Genomic DNA, 17,614 nt, shown 5'->3' on the forward strand with positions numbered 1-17,614 from the left:
GAGAATGAATCTAAATTCTCTGAGGTCATTTCCAAACTCACAATACTGCCTTGCCTAACCACCCCCTCCAGGGTTGCTGAGTGATCAAATGATAATATGTACATGAAGAAAAGTATGCCCCTGAAGACATGACTGTTTTTCCAAGGTGGTACTGTGGTCACCCTGCTGTTGGTCCCAGGGATCGGGAGCCAGGGAGAAGCTGCATACAATGGTGGAAAGCATGTGGGGCTAATAGTAGCATCCTCATTCACTCACCACCGTAGGTTCTGGATTACTCAACGTCACTTTTCTGGTTCTGGGTGTCCCTGTCTGAAATCATGTCTTGGACCAGGTCATGTCTGCTGGCATTCCATTGGAGCCATTGGAAGAATGAGAATATAAATGACGTCACATCAGTCCTCATTGTTTGCTCAGACCCCACTAGAGAGAACTATGTTGGCTAACTTTTACTGAGTTCCCGGAACTGTCCTAAGCACTTTATATGCATCATATTGTGTATTCCTCGCAACCAACCTCATGAGGAAGGTGCCATTATTTTTCTCATTTTACTGATGAGAAAACTGAGGCACAGAGAAATTAAATAAAACTTACATGAAGTCCCGTAGTTAGCTAAGTAGAGGCAGTACTTTAAGCCCAGCCAGACTGATTCCTGAGCCAAGTCACTAAGGCTCTGGTAGGAGACTTGAATAGGTGACCCCATCATATGGGAAGGAAGGGAGTTTGGCGAAACAACTGGGAACCAGGTATACCCCCTTGCCACTTACTAGCTGATGTGCCCTCAAGCCAATGCCTTCAGCCTACTAGGTCTCAGTTTCTTCAACATTAAAATGGGATAAGTATTTTCTATCTCACAGGATAATTGTAGGAATAACATGGTGCCCAAGACAACAGTCAATAACTGTTAGTTCCCCTTTCTCTAACACTATGTAAGTCAGGGTAGAAATGAAGCATGGCAATTGGAAATGATCTTACCTCCCGTCTCCTTGCCACAAGAGAATGTTCTTGGAATAAGGCCAGGCTAAGAGCTGAAGTGCAATGTAATCTGCCTGAGTAGGAAGAAAACATGAGTTAAACTGGACTTTTACCCTTTATTAAATTCCCCCCATCCTTCCCAGCCTATCATAAAAGTAAAAACTGCTTATTTTAGGAAATTGGAAAACATAGAAAAAAATGAAGAAAAGAAGGATCCATGGTGTTGGCACACAGATACAACCGCTGTTGAAATTTTGTTGTATTTCCTTCGAATATGTTTGCTTTTTAAAAAAATTGATAAAATCATATTGGATGTAAAGTTTTGTAGTTTGCCTCTCTGACTAAATAATATAACATGAACATTTTCCTATGATAATGGCAGTGTCTCTGTAATCATCATTAAATTAAGCTGCATGCTGTTTCATTCTATCATGATTTACTTATTCCCATACTGTTTCTAAATTTTCCATTGTTATTTAAAAAATACCAAGATGACCACGGTTTCATATACAAAAATTGATCCACGTTTCTAGTCATTTCTGTAAGGCACCGGCATTTTTAAAGGCTCATGATAGAAATAAAATAAAATTTTTTAAAAAAGGCTCATGATATACATTGCCAAATGGCTTTCTAGAAATGTTTAACCGAGTTCATGGTTAATAGTCCAACCAAGAGAATGAGAGTTTTCACTTTACCCATGCTAACAATGAGAATTAAGAGATTTCGAATCCTTGTTAGTTTGATTGTTAAAAAAATCTTATCCCATTATTTTAAATTGTAAATAGCTGGACTGGGAGGCTCAGGCCAGCTCTTGATTTTGGCTCAGGTTGTGATTTCAGAGTCCTGGGGTGGAGCCCTGCACTGGGCTCTGTGCTCAGTGGGGAGTCTACTTCAGGACTCTCTCTCCCTCTCCCTCTGTCCCTGCCCCCACTCACGCTCTTGCTCTCTAAAATAAATAAATAAATCTTAAAAAATAAAATAAATTTACAATTCTTTGATTTAAAATGTTCTTGAATATTCATATCATTTCATTTTTGATATTTTGGGTTTCTTTTAACCATGTTTTGAATTTTTTATATCTGCTTTTTTAAATTTTCATTTTTATTGTGACATAAACCAAAATGATGTGTATGTATGGTCTAAATCATCGTCATGGTAATCCAGGAAAACGCTAATTTCTCCACCATCCAGCTTATGAAACAGAACATTTCCATACCTTAGAAATCTCCTAGGTATTCCTCCTACAAATGTTTCCCTCCTTCTTTTTGAAGTAACCATAATTCTAACATTAGTGGTACTTATTTCTTTGATTTTCCTTATAGTTTTACTATCCATCATGCATCTCTAAAAACAAAGTTTGTTTTGTATGGTTTTGCCCTTTATTTAAATAGAATAATAATGTAGATATCCTTCTATGGCTTATTTCACCCCAAACCGATATTCGTCCATGTTAATGCATATACTAAAATTCATTCCTTCCGATACTGAATAGTATTACATTGTACACATGTTGGCTCCATATTTCTCTAAAGGAACCTGAGTCTCTGGTATGTACAGCTTCACCTTTACTTTGTAATATGTTATGTTTTAAGTCCATTTTAACATACATTGTAAGTACGCTATCCAGATTATTTGGTTCCTAATCTTACCTAGCATCTCTTTGACAATTAGAAATTATTTTTATTCCAGTATATGAATTTTTTCTTTTGTGACTCTTTCATTGTTTCAATATTTAGAAAGTTCTCTGTCACCCTTAAATGGGATTTTTTTTCACTATGTTCTTCTGCTTTGTTGTTCTTTTCCTTTTCTCTCTTTTGAGTATTTAGGTATGCATTTAACCATTTATACCATTTGGAATTTATTTTGCTTTACAGCAAGAAATGAACATGTTTGTTTTTGTTAAGTTGCTAACCAGTTGCCTTTTTTTTTTTTTAAGATTTTGTTTATTTATTGGTCGGGGAGAGAGAAAGAGCACGAGCAGGGGGAGTGGCAGGCAGAGGGAGAAGCAGGCTCCCCACTGAGCAAGGAGCCTGATATGGGCCTCAATCCCAGGACCCTGAGATCAGGACCTGAGCTGAAGGCAGACACTTAACTGACTGAGCCACCCAGGCATCCTTAATCAATTGCTTTTTAAAACATTATCAAATAACTCCTCTGTGCCAGGTATTGTCTGTTGACTCTCAGCCCACCCCTGTCCTGTCTATGCTCTGTTCTACACTGCCACAGCCAGGAGTGGGAAAACTATGTTTCCCAGAGTTCTTTGCCAGCTGGTGTTAGTTTCTGCCATTGGGAGGCAGTCACATGGATTAACAAGTAAGAAAAATGTAAAAGCTATTTTTCTGCTCGTGGCAACAGTAACAGCAGAAATGCAGACTCGTAGGCTCTTGATAACACTATCTTTTATGTTTTAATTCTCTAGCCCTAGAAGAGGTAGTAGTGTTCATCTCTGGGCAACACAAGACGTACCACTCTTTGTTCTTCTGGATTTTCCATATATTTGTAATCAATTTCCTGTAGTAATTTCCTTTCTGTTGGATATACCTGGATTGCTTTCAGTTTTCTTTTGTGTACACTGATAAATCTTCCTCTTCCTACTGATTTGCAATGCCAGGTTCATTGTGTGTATGCATGCGTGTGCATGTGCGCGTGCGTGCGTGCATGCGTGTGTGTGTGTGTGGTATGCAGAAGGAAGGAGGGGGAGAGAGGAAACAAGAGAGACTGTGTATTTGTTTTGGAGCTATCTATTTTGATTCCTTGATCTTGCCAATTAATGCATATGCATATTTATCATTATATTATTACAGCTTTAGCATACACTTCAGTATCTGACTGTGCAAATCTTCCCTCATTCTTTTTCTCATATGGTCTTCACTATTCTCATCTACTTATCAAACTGGGCTTTTAAGAAAAAAAATTTTAAAGGACAGTCGATTGTGTTCTGCTTACTCTAATCTTTCCCCCTGCATCTTGGTGAAGCTGAGAGCATTGCAGAAAGCTAAGAAAAGCTAACATTGCTTAACTGTGGAGAATCACAGAAGCGATCCCACATACACCTGCAAGCACACACTGTGCTTCCCCTTCCCATGGGCATAGAGGGCAGTTGTGTCTGGGTACACAGGTGATCAATTATCATCCATTCTGAGTGGTTCTTCCCTGCCACCTTGGGGTCACCCTACTTGGAGAAAGGCTGCCGAACTGTCATCTCTAACAATGAAAGGGATCTTATTTTCTCTGAGTCAGCCTGACTAACAATACCCAAGGTCAGAAGAGATATTTCCTGCAAGACCTTGCAATTTCTCAATAATCCTATTTGGGCTCATTGGATGAAATGGCTGTGGGAAAATGATCTGATCATTATTTTAAACACCGGGGCAATCATAGCAGAAGACGCCTCTGAAACATACTATCTGTGCTTTGGTAACTACTGGAAGGGAGAAAATTGGACAAGGTGCCTCATAGTGCTCTCCCCTCCACCTTTTTTTTTTTTTTTTTCGTAAGAGGTGACTCTCATAATATTCTGAAAGCACCCCTGGGACCTCCCCACTACGCTCCCCTCATGCTCTTCTGTTAAGCCTGATTTGGTTGGAGACAAAGGCTGCCCCCATTTTAGAAGCCCCAGCCCTGGGGAAGCCTCTGGCACTCTCCCCACACAGTTGGCTTTGTGTCTAAGACCGCTTTGGAACATGAAAGCACTCTCCAAGACCCTCAGGTCTTAGTATCCCCGAGAGTGGGGCACAGTGAGTGTGAAGAGCAGTGAAACTGTTTTAGAGGGAACATGGGGACAATGCCAAGGCTTGCCTGACAGGGAAAGCTGGTGAAGGGCAATGTGACTTTGCACAGACTTGGAGCAGAGTGGGAATCCACCCCCGCCCCTCTGCCCATCACCACCAGAGCTTTAGAGTTTGACTTCCTGGGTTTGAATTTTGTCTGCTACGCCTCCAAATAGCTGGATATTTTCTGTGCCTCAGTTTCCTTTCCTTAGGGCTTAGAATAGTGCCTGCATATAATAAACTATACATGTTAGTCCCTTCTTCCCCTCCCCTTTCCCAGCTGCTTCCTCTCCAACCTTAACTCATAGGTGGTTAATTGTCTAGGCTTGGGAGCCAGTCTGCCTGGTTCATATTCTGATTCTGCTAATTACTAGTTGTGTCACTCTCAGTGCGTTGCTTAACCTCTTTGAGCCTTACTTTGCTCCTCTGTAATATAGCTTAATACTAGTACCTCCTCATGGAGTCACTGTGAGGATTTAATTAATTAATTCACAGTAAACACTTAGACGAGAGGTTCTCAAATGGGGGCAGGTTTGCCTCCCAGGGGAAGTTTGGTAATGTCTGCAGACATTCTGGTTGTCACAACTGGGGTGCATGCTATTGGCATATGGGCAGAAGCCAGGGATGCTGATCCCACAGTGCACAGGACAGCCAGCCCCTACAAACAACGGAGAATTACCCTGCCCCAAATGTCGAGAGTGCCAGAGTTGAGAAACCCTAATAGACTGATTTGTGGCTGGGAGTGAGCACTCAGTAAATGTTGGCTGTTACCATTTGAGCAGCAGTTTTGTGCACTTGCACTGTGCCAGGAAACATATTATATTCTGGGAATATTGAGATGAATTACCTGCTGGCCCTGCCCTCAAGTGACTCAGTCTGGAGGGGAAGAGAGTATGAGGCTTTGGGACTGGAGGGTGAGGCAGGGAGCTTGGTCTTCGAGCAGCTGGGCAAAGGAAGCCCCCCTCCCTTTGTTTCATGGCTCTTCTGCTTGTAAAACCAGCCACACTTCCGGTGGGACACCAGGTAAATGGATAATTGGGATACGGTTTGGTGGCTACTCTGCAGGACTCTATGGACCCACATGGCAAGGCCCCCATTCGAGGAGGTGAGGACAGGTCTCTAAAAGGAGATGATGCTTGTTGCTACCTCGTGAAGGAAAAGTAGGAGTTAGGAAGTCAAAAGTGGGGAAGGGAAGGGCAGAGGAGAACTCACATACAAAAGGACAGAGCTATCATTTATTCAGTAAGTATCTATTAAGAATTTCATGTGGGCTGAGCACAGTTCTAGGCCCTGGGAATATAGCAATGAACCAAAGACAATATTGGTGCATCTATGGGGCTACAGTGTAGTGGTGGGGGCAGGATTCAGATAGCAAGCAAAAACATAGGTAATGTATCAGGTGCTGACAAGTACTATAAGCAGGAAAAAGAGAGTGTTTACAATATTAAATGTGAAATTAAGGGAGTCCTCAGTGCGGATATTCCTTGAGCAATAACCTGAAGAAAAAGAAGGAGGGAGCCTGTGGATATCTGTGTTTCTAGCAAAGGCAGTGGCTCATGCAAAGGTCCGGAGGCAGGAGCTTTTCTGGCATATTTCGGGATCAGCAGAAAGATCAACAAGGGTGAGGGGAAGAATTGGATTAAAGTGGGAACAGTAGTTAGGCCAAGAAAAGTCTTGGACTCCATAGTAAGGAGGATAGACTTTCTTCTGAAGGTGACAGGTTATTCTATCAGCCATCAGGGAAAGACCCAGATACCTTCAATAAGACATTGACCCTGCCTGAAGCACTTGAGACTTGTTCAGAATTTTCTGGGTTGCTGTGTCTATCGAGTACTGCTCTGATTACCCAATACAAATACTGGTACTTTTTGCCTTCAAGATGCTTTCCGTACATGAAGGCTCTTTTTGTATCCCCTCCTGGTAAAGTTTCATGGTGGCAAGTAAGTCCTCGTTTGAGTCCCAGTTCTGTGGCTTCAGGCACTTCACTCTGACTCTTTGAGTCTCAAACTTTTTACTAAAGGAATGAAGACATTGCTAACTTCTCTTCTGGCCCCTGGACTGTACGAATGTCTAAGAGTTCTTCATGGAAGCCTGTAGAACAATTGTGAAAACTCGTGGAGCAGAAACTGTACCCTGGCATTGTGATGAACATTTTACATACATTGGCCCCAGAAATGCTCAGCACGCCCCTGGGATGCATGCAGTGTTACCTCCACTTTAGCACTGAGGAAACAGAGGCACAGAGGGGCTGAGTGATGTGCCTCAAGTGGCGCAGCTTGTATGTGCCAGTCAGTCCCAGCTCTGTCTGTCTATCTGCAAAGCCCCTACCCTGCGCTTCCAGCAGTGGGAATATCAGAGGACATCAGAGCGAGGCTCCCACAGCACCCAGCACACGTGGGGAAGGAGAATCCCAGCACTCTGCTCTCACACCTGCTCTGTTGGGGGTACCTAAGGGGCTCAGAAGGCCTGTCTGGGATCACTGGGGTCTCTCTGGCAAAGCCACAGCCTGAGCACCAAGTCATTGAATAAGGGCTGAAGTTTCATCAAGAACTTGCCCGGGAGGCCCCTTGGAGCGGTGGGTCAGAGGCTCACTTCGGAGGCTGCACGGGGCAGGCCGGACCCCTGTGGAGGGTCGGGGAGAGCCAGAACTCAGCCCCAGACACCAGGAGACTCACAGCGCAAGACAAAACAGCGGCTGTCCCGTCCTTACCGGCAAACGGTTGCCTGGCAACCGCCCCTGATGAGCTGCCAACTCTGGTGATACAATCACAGCAGGGAGATCAGAGTAAGCCAATTAAAACTTCATTTATTTATTTGCATTTCCCTTTTGTGTGTGTGTGTGTGTGTGTGTTCCCGTAATTCCATTTGGTCCCGACTGCCCTTGAACGCGGAGCGAGAGGCTTGCGGGTGCAGAGAGCAGCCCGGTAGACGACGTAGCCCATGTCCTCCGACGCAGTCGGAAAATCTGTGCCTCACGTGCCAGCTATGGTGCGGGGGCTCATTTTGTTGGCTTCTGTACCTGTCTTAGGTACTTCGCTCCTCTGTGAAAGTTAAAATTTGCCTGGATTTCGAGCCAAAAGCTGGTTTTCATCGCTGTCAGCGCTTTCTCCACTGTCGGCTCCAGTGCCTGGGAACATGCCTGCCACGTAGTAGGTTCTCAGTAAACAACCGAGTGACTGAATGAGTGATGGTTGTATGAAGCAGACCCTGGGGAAAAATAGTGACGCTGACAGCCTCGCAGGGGAGTCTGACCTCACTGAGTTATCAGATGGTGATGAAAACCTTCGTTTCACCCACTGGATTTTTTTTTCCCCCTGTTTTCGTTTTGTCCATCACACCTCCTCAGCTTTCTGGATGCATTTTAAGTGGCAGAAGAAAGAGTCCAAGTTTAGACATGGAGGATGAACAGGAGTCAGAAAAAAATGTGCCCCATTTCTTCCCCCCATGCCTTCAACCTCTGCATCCCTCCCGTTAGCCCACACACTTTTGTCCTAACTCTGAGTGTTCTCTGTCCTCTCTGCCCGCCCCTTGTCACACCACTCGGACAACATAGCTCTTCCTCAGGACCCCAGAGGTGCATAATTACCATCACATAGGTCATTTATTTTATTTCCAGAGTGTCACCTCAGAGGGGAATGTGGGTGGAGGAGATGTGGAGGCTTGGGCCTTGCTTGTGGATATACATTTTTTTCATAAAACGAAGTAGAATGGACATCGGTCTAGAATTTAAAAAAAATCCTGGTCTAAGCCACGCTAATTCACTAACCCCCTGTGTGATCTTTGGCAGTTTTGAACATCTGGATCCTTCAGGTGCCTCTTGTAGAATATTGGGAGGAACAGGGGCTCCCTTCCAGCTTTAGATATTTATGATTTTAGAACTGAGTTTCTCAACCTTTTTCATTTTTTTAAAAGATTTTATTTATTTATTTGAGAGAGAGAGAGAGAGCACAAAGGGAGAGTGAGAGGGAGAAGCAGACTCCCTGCTGAGCAGGGAGCCCGATATGGGTCTCTAGCCCAGGACCCTGGGGATCATGACCTGAGCTGAAGACAGATGCTTAACCAACTAAGGCACTCAGGTGCCCTCAACCTTTTTCAAAATTATATTGCTTCCCTGCCTCGAAGCCTTTTTAGACACTTGTTTCCTAATTATTTCCCCATGAAATTTTAACACCATAGATAAAATGTATTATCTGTTTATGTGCAGTATGTGTATCTGCTTTATACATAAAAAGCATAAGATTGACATCCCCCTGAAGAGCCCATTTGTACCCCATTGGGGAGGATATAGTCTCCTTTGAGAAAGCATGTTGTAGAATAAAGGCCCCTGTTCTTTCCTTTGACTTCTGGGTCTCAGTAAAATAAAAAGCCTGTCTGTGGTTTTAAAGACAATACTCATTTTGGGGCAGCGGGGGGAAGGACTAAAAACCACTAACTTCTTTTTGGAATGAGGTCACGATTGCCTTTCTATGGCACTACTTTTAGAACTCAGCATCTTACCTGACCAGCATCACCTCCTTCATTCTTGGGCCCCCTTCCTCTCCCCGGTCTCCCTCCCCTTGCACTGAGCCTGTGGCATTGTGTGTAGAGACCAGGGGGGGTCGTGATGGTTAATTTTACGTGTCAACTTGACTGAATCCTGGCGTGCCCACGTTATTCTGAGTATGTCTGTGATGGTACTTCCGGCTGAGATTAACATTTGAATTGGTAGACTGAGTTAAGTAGATTGTCCTCCCCAGTGTGGGTGAACCTCTTCCAATCTGTTGGACACCTGCATAGAACAAAAGTTTGCTCTCTCTGCTGGGACGTTGGATTTCTCTTGCCCTCAGACTAGAACTGCATTACCAGCTTTCCTGGTCTCCAGTTGCAGATAGAAGATTGTGGGACTTCTCAGTCTCCATAATCACGTGAGCCAATTTCTTATAATACAACTCTTATATTGGTTCTGTTTTTCTGGAGAACCCTGACTAATCCAGAGAGCTCAGGGAGAGATCATGCTAGGTCATGCTGGCTTTGTAAGTCACTACTGTAGCCGACTTCATTTTGTCCTTTGCACATTATCACCAGTCCCTCTTACTTTTTCTGTACATACATCCCTAACTTATGTGTGTTTTGCTGCTAGTGGCTGGCATTCGTGGCCTTCAGAGGATCGCCCTTGGGCTACTGGAGCCACCTCAGTACTGAGAACTGGGTGGCCCATAGCCAGTGACTGGCTGGTAAGGAGCATAGGCCCCTAGTCTCTTTGTCTTGAGACACAACAGACTGAAGTGCATTTATGCTCCACAGCTCCCTGCAGGGCCAGGCTGGGGATAGGACATAACCTTCCTTAGCTCCGGGTCCTTCTCCAGCCTCTTCTCCAGTCTCTTGGAAGCACTTAATCAGTCGCATACACTAAAATCCTGGGCTTCAGATCTGCTTCTAGAAGGAGCTGGCCAAAAAAGATCATAGTAAGGATCTGGACTTACTCCTAAGAAGAGTGGGAAACCATTCCAAGAGTGAAATGATCAGACTTTAAAACTCTAAATCTAGTCACGGTCTAATTGCCTCAGTGTTCCTGGCTGAACTAGGCTTCTGTCTCCCCTTCTCTGTAGTGAGTGGGCAGACCTCTTGAATTTTCCATTCCCCAGAAGTCAATTGAGTTTTTGCCTACTTGGATTTGTGTGTATATTTCTAAACCTGGATGGTCTACTCCCAGACCTATATTTAATCCTCTCCATCCATTTAACAAGTACTTATTAGCTGTATACATAGTGCCAGGTATATATGGCACTGCTCTCCATACATCTAGTCTTTTGACTTCTTGGACCCCTACCTACTTATCATCAAGCAACCCTCCTAATATCCTAATATCTGGGCCACACATAGTTCTTTTTGTTTTTAAGATTTTATTTATTTATTTGACAGAGAGAGAGACAGCGAGAGAGAGAACACAAGCAGGGGGAGTGGGAGAGGGAGAAGCAGGCTTCCTGCCTAGCAGGGAGCCCGACCTGGGGCTCGATCCCAGGACCCTGGGATCATGACCTGAGCCGAAGGCAGACACTTAATGACTGAGCCACCCAGGCGCCCCTCACATAGTTCTTTATATCTCTTGTGTGACTGTGGTTTTAAGAAAGTTCTAAGCGTACCGATAATGTGTAAAAGAGAGTTTTGACAATAATGAGCCTCCCAGGTACATCAAGTAGACCGCACATCACTTCTACACTTTGGGACTGGTTGTCCTGTGGGACAGTGCCAGTGTCATATAATCACTCTCAGAAGGAACTTTTCTCTGGATGTCGCTAAAGGGCAGTCTAAGAATAAGCTATGCAAATACACCATCAGGGTGCTCAGTTTATGTTTTTTTTTTTTACTATCAAATAAACGTGCCTCACTCAAAATCATCCCGATAACTCGATTGTTTTTTGTTGTTGTTGTTGTTTGTTGTTCTTGTCGGTCTTTGAGGGCTTTCTGTGAAATAAGATAGTTTATAACTGTCCCCAAACTTAAAGCTCTTCAGCTATGGTGCCTGCATGAATTATAAGTATGTTTTTAAAATTTAATTTTCCATGAGGTAAATTTACTTACCACTTGTCTCCATCCCCATCTCAGTGTCCTGAAATGATAAAACAGTGACCCCAATAAATATTTCCTCTTCAAATAGTAGACGTTTCCTGTCAACCCCAATTTATCCTTCCATCTCTCCCCCTTTTGTAATGACTTTGGGATGTGCCGATTCCATCTAATTATTGCTTTTGTGCTGTAGTGCTGGTAGATCCTTGTTTCTTGGGGAGGAGCACAGCATTAGAATCACAAGCCATTCTGACAGGAGTTGACAAATATCTATCAAGACCATGGGGAGAGTGAAATCTTTTTGACAACTCTATTATTTTTCTTTATCGCCAAGTCTAGGGTGGGTAATCTTTCCTTCAGGGAGATCAAACTGTCCCTCCTTCCTTTGCTCCACATGAGAGAATGAGAACCTGGATGGTTTATAAAACTCTTTCCAGATATAACTTTTGACAGGTCTATGAGATACACCCTCTAAGAGAGAAAGATTCGGAGCCACAGCTTTTTTAATTATGAAAAATTGCATATACCTGCACACAAGATGGCCCCAGCTAGATGGTGACTGCATTTTCTCCACAAGAAGATTTTTAACTTCCCAGAATTTTCAGCCAAATTACGTGTATAATTTACAGCTGCAGGTTATAGATAACACCTCACATCCAACCTAAGAATAATGAGTTTATTGTTTTGTTGCACATGTACTTTAAATTACACATAGAATTATAATTTGAAAATGAGGCTTCTTTTTTTACTCACATCTCAGGAAACAATTTCCCTCAGACGTTCACATGCATTTCCCATGTGATTTGCTCTTGTGCGCCTGGAGCCCACTTCTGAGTCATTTCACGGTTTTTCGAAGCATGCCACTTTCACTTCCATGCAAAGTATTTGAGAGACAGCAGCTTTTGAGTTCACATATGATACTATTACTAAAAATTGTATTCTGAGCCACCAGGCCTAATTTACACAAATTTAAGACACCTCTTCTTTTATTGTGAAACATAACAAAATATGGAGACATGCATAAAACATGTGAATGGTCCCGTGGATAATTATACAGGGAACACTTTTGTCATAGCCACCCAGACAGAAATGGCATGTTTCCAGGTACTCAGAAGATCAAAACTCATTTCTCCTCACTAAAGGGAACACCGTCCTAACTTTTGTAATGAGAAAAGCATGAGCAGTTTGGGTTTTTAGAAAATATTTGTCTGCCTATGTCTGTTGACTGCATAGTCCAAGCTCTTGGTCTCTTTTGCTTTAAAGGGGCTTTGCAGGTTTTATTTGTAATGGTAACCAGCGCTTGCATTAACGAGGCCATGCTCCCAGGGATAATTACTAAACGGGTGTGAAATGTATCTGCTTGTATACTGATGCTGTCCTGGGACCTCTCTAAACACCTAAAGCTAGCTTTGATTGAGGCCATTGAAAGATAGTGTGTTTTCTTCCTGAAGTACCTTGTTCTTTAAAGTAATTGGTACATGTGTCCCATAACTTGAGAAACTAGAAGGGGACAGGTGTATAAGTTAGTATAAGTTGACCCACACTTTCCTGAAGTTGACTTTTGAGCCCATATCTTCCCTTGTCTGCAGGCCTCTATGTAGCATCTCTTTTTTATTCAAGTTTTCTTTAATAATAAGCCATTTCAGATATGAAAAATAAAAAAAGGATTAAACATGCACCCATATCCTCACCAATACCCAGATATCACACGTGATGTTATTATGTAATCAATTACAAAAACAAGTAGGAAAAACAACTTCAAAATGGTGCTTATCCTTGTGATATTGTGTGTTATTTCATCACATGAGTTATTCTGCTATTTTTGAGATGTATGCAACTTAATCTAACTGCTGTTTTGGGATGTATTCATATTCTTACATATGGATTTAGTTCCTTCATTTTAAATGTTGTCGAGTAATCCGTTGTAGAAACATAATTTACTTGTCTATTCCCCTATTGGTGGACATTTAGGTTAATTTTTTTACAACATTGTAGGGATAAAAATTGCAAGCATACAGACAAATTAAAAAGTTGTGTAGTGAAGAACCACAGCCCCAGATTCTATATTTCATAACTAATGTTTTGTTACATTTAATTTTTCCTTCCTTCCTTCCTTCCTTCCTTCCTTCCTTCCTTCCTTCCTTCCTTCCATCCATCCTCCCATCCATCCATCCATCCATCCATCTTACTTTTGTGATGCTTTGAAAAGGAAGCGAAAGATAGTGTTTTACTGTCTAAAATAATGATAGGAGGACGACAAAATAGTAGTTCCAAGGGGCTAGGGATGGGTGGAGTGAGCACAGGGAGTGTGACTATAAAGGATGTCACCGGGGAAATCGTTGTAGTGATGGAATGGTTCTCTCCTCTCTGGTGGTGGTTTTGCATATGTACACATGTGACAAAATGACACCCAGCTATGCATAGGCACATTGTATCAATATCTACTGCCTGGTTTTGATATTGTGTTAAAGTTAGGTAAGATGTAACCATTGGGCAGAACTGGGTGGTTTGTACATAGCACCTCTTTGTCCTGTCTTTACAACTTCTTGTGCCTCTATAATTACTTGAAAAAAAAAAAGTGGAAACAAATGTCGTAGCAGGAATAAAGAGTAAATTTGAAGCCCCGAGACATTATTGTTAAGTCGGAAACGTGATCAAGAAGTGAACAAGTATAAGAGAAGGGGTCAGCAAGCCAACTATGGCAAAACAGAGAACTGGAAAGAATCTGGGTTCTTGCAGTGTTTACTGAGTCACAAAATTAAGCAACTCTCCTGGACTTCTTATGGAAGACAACACATTTTTCTTTGCTTAAAGCCACTTTACTGGCAACAATAGACAACAGTTCTTATTGATACAAGTGTGAAAGAAACCAACTTTACCAACTTCTTAGGATAAAATTTTTTAAAGTAGAAAATGTTTGAATGAGCAGCATTATACATATCTGTGTATAGTTGTGAGTTTCTTTAGAGATATGTCTAGGAATCAAATTGCTGCATCACAGAGTATGAGCATCTTCATCTTTGCTACACATTTTATTAAAACTAAGAGGCCACCTAATGTAAGTTGCAACAAAATTGCTCTCATTTAGATTCTTAAGATGCCAAAAACTGTAAAATGAATCTGGATTTCAGAAATGTTAAAATGTAGGTAGGGGTAGGGTGGAGGCTGGAGGTTGAGAAGCATCTCAGAATTAATGCAATGCAGAGACCTCCAAATTCCTTTGCAAAGTGATTGTAAAAACTTTCACTCCCACTAGCAATATAAACATTAAAATTCTCCACATCTCTGCCAAGCCTTGATCATTTGATGATATGTTTTTTTTTTTTGAATTGCAGCTCCCTAAGCACCTTCTCAAAATGTTTATTGTAGATTTATGTTCCCTTTAGTATAAATTACTATTGCCCTTTTTTTTTTTAAAACTCAGTTTTGTCTTATTGACTGTAGGAGCTCTTTATATATTCTGGTTTTATTCATTGCAAATATTGTTTCAAATTCTGGATTGTTTTTGTAGCTTTTTTTTTTTTTATACTTTTCTAATTCTCTGTCTCTTTCTGCACCAAATCCACACTTTTTTACCTAGTTTGATAACCAGTCCTTACATTTTACAGTATTTCATCTTTGTCCTTCTTATTCAAAACTCTCTTGCCTATTCTTGGCTCCAACCTTTCTTTGCAAATCTTAGGGTTTGCTTGTCAAGTTTTATGAAAGAAAATCTTTGAAATTGCATTTTATTTCATAGATTAATCCAGAACATTTTCATCTTTATCAAAGTGTATTTTCCCACCCATGAACCTGGTATATCTCTCCCAATGCTCTTCTTTCATATCCTTCAATAAAGTGTTATATTTTTCCCCCTAAAGGATTTAGGGATCTTTCATTAGATTTATTTCACAGAATCATATATTTTGTTTGCCACTATGAATAAGACATTAAAAATTACATTTCCTAACTTAGTATTGGTGGTATTAAATAAACTAGTTTTATTGGACTTTGTGTGTATATATATATATGTATGTATTTTTTAAATCTAAGGTTTGCCTAGAGAGTCTCTTGTTTTTCTTACATAGATAATCTTATCAAATGCAAATATTTCTTCAAATGTTAAAGATTTTTCCTACTATTCCTAGTTTGCTAACATTTCTTTTTTAAACATATGAATGGATGAGAAATTTTGCTGAATGTTTCTTCTGCCTCCATGGAGATAGTCACCATTTTTCTCTTTCAGTAGTAATTTATATTAGGACATCTTCTCATGTTACACTATCCTTATATTCCTGGAACACACTCTACTCTTGGTTATGGCTGTCCGTTCATTTCTTGTCATGCTAGTAGGTGTCCTTTACCAATATTTTAAGGTTTTTACATCTAAATCCATACATGACATTGATTTATAATTTTCCTTGCCTGGTTTTCATATCAAGGGTCATATTAGCCTTTTATAAAATTAACTGCCATTTCTGCTCTTTTAAAAATGCTCTGTAAGATGGGGTGCCTGGGTGGCTTAGTTGGTTGAACGTCTGGCTCTTCATTTTGGCTCAGGTCATGATCTCAGGGTTAAGAGATCAAGCCTCACATGGGGCTCTGTGCTCAGCATGGAGTCTGCTTGAGATTCTCTCTCCCTCTCCCTCTGCCCTTCTCCACTCCTCTTAAATAAATAAATAAAACTTTTTAAAAATGCTCTTTAAGAAGAGGATTATATATTGGTCAGATCATTGTTTTGTTCCCTGCTTATTCTTTTTTTTTTTCTGTTTCATTAAGTTCTGCAGATTTTAAAAACCATTTCTTTCTTTCTACTTTCTTTGAATTTACTGTTTGTTTTCTGATAGCTCAAGCTTAGGCTTTAGCTCATGATCTGTTTTTCTTCTTTTGTAATGTATGTATTTAAGGCTATTCATTTCCTTTAAAGTACTCCATAAATAGAATCCTTTAAGTGTTGATATTCATTCATTTACTCATTCAGCATGCCCTTCCTGTGACTCAAACAATCTAATATTCTGTGTGTGTACTGGGAGTAGTGTTGTGAACACAGCCCTTTGACTTCTTGGAGGTTGCATTCACAGAAGGAAAAAGAAAATATACACATAAATAAGTCATGTCAGGTGGTCTTTGAATTATTTAGAAGCATCTTTTTAAATTTGCAAATAGATGGTGAGTTTTTCATGTGGCTATCAAATTGCTTGGAAGTTTTACTTTTATTTTCCTATATATTTTTGGAATGGGGTCTCAATTCTATTGATACTTGCTTTATGACCAGTATATGATCAATTATTGTAAATATTTCATATGGGCTGGAAGGAAGTCTATTCTCTAAATCTCAGATGTAGGATTGTTGACATTTTGCCATATTCAACTAATTTCTGCTTCTTCTGTAACAGATATGAGCTTAACTTATGCCCTGACTCTGTAGGATACTTTCAAAGCCTTTACTGCTTTATTCTACTCCCAAGACAGACTAAATGTCTTATTGAACTAAGCCGGGAGTGCTGAATTCAGGATATAGGTAGCACCCTGTCCACTCCTTCACTCGTAGACATTATTAATCAATCATGGAGCTTAACTCAACAGTCCTGGCAATCATTAATTAATCAGATTTGGTGCATATAATTAAGCTTTTTGATGAAAGTGACAGCTTTGGGGGAAGACCGCTTGATATTTTACCTTGGAAATTTTGGCTTTTTCTCAAAACTTCTTTGTCATTGCATCTGGTAGATATATCAGAAAACTGTGGATTCTCTTATGCCAGGATTAGCATTTTAAAAAGTGAATGGATGCTCTCCCCTCTCTTTATATCAAGCCCATGGGAGACATTACTAATCCATCCCACCACATTTTCTCATCTGATCTGAACTCAGCCTCAGAATCTTTCTCACCATAGTTGGCCAGATAGTACCAGAAATTGATCTGACTTGACATGTAATGTAAAACCTTTGATCATCCTTGAATTACTAGGCTATGATTTGCATAAATGCTCCCCTTTCATCTGTGTAACTTTCATCCTGAAAAACAATAGCAACCAATTTCCTCCCAAGTAAAAATGGAGACATATTCTTACAGGTATGTGAAGAATTTACTCCTTTGCTCCTTAAGTAATATTCTGGAAAGGGGTATTAAGTAACTGTGCTGGAAAGAAACTCTTAGTCATGTACTAGAAACAACCCAAGATAGCAAAATCTAATTTCCAAGGATGAGGTTCAAAAAAAGAACAAAATGCAATTCAGCACAGAAAAATATGCATGCTGTCACTTCTCAGTGGTGAGGGTGATAATCTGAAACAGATATTCAAAGGGCATAAGACATCTGGACATCAGAATTGCTGAAACCGAGTG

Source organism: Eumetopias jubatus, unplaced genomic scaffold (assembly GCF_037043125.1).
Source record: "Eumetopias jubatus isolate StellerSeaLion01/CBP00866 unplaced genomic scaffold, mEumJub1_p1.0 scaffold_12, whole genome shotgun sequence".
Classification (NCBI taxonomy): Eukaryota; Metazoa; Chordata; class Mammalia; order Carnivora; family Otariidae; genus Eumetopias; species Eumetopias jubatus.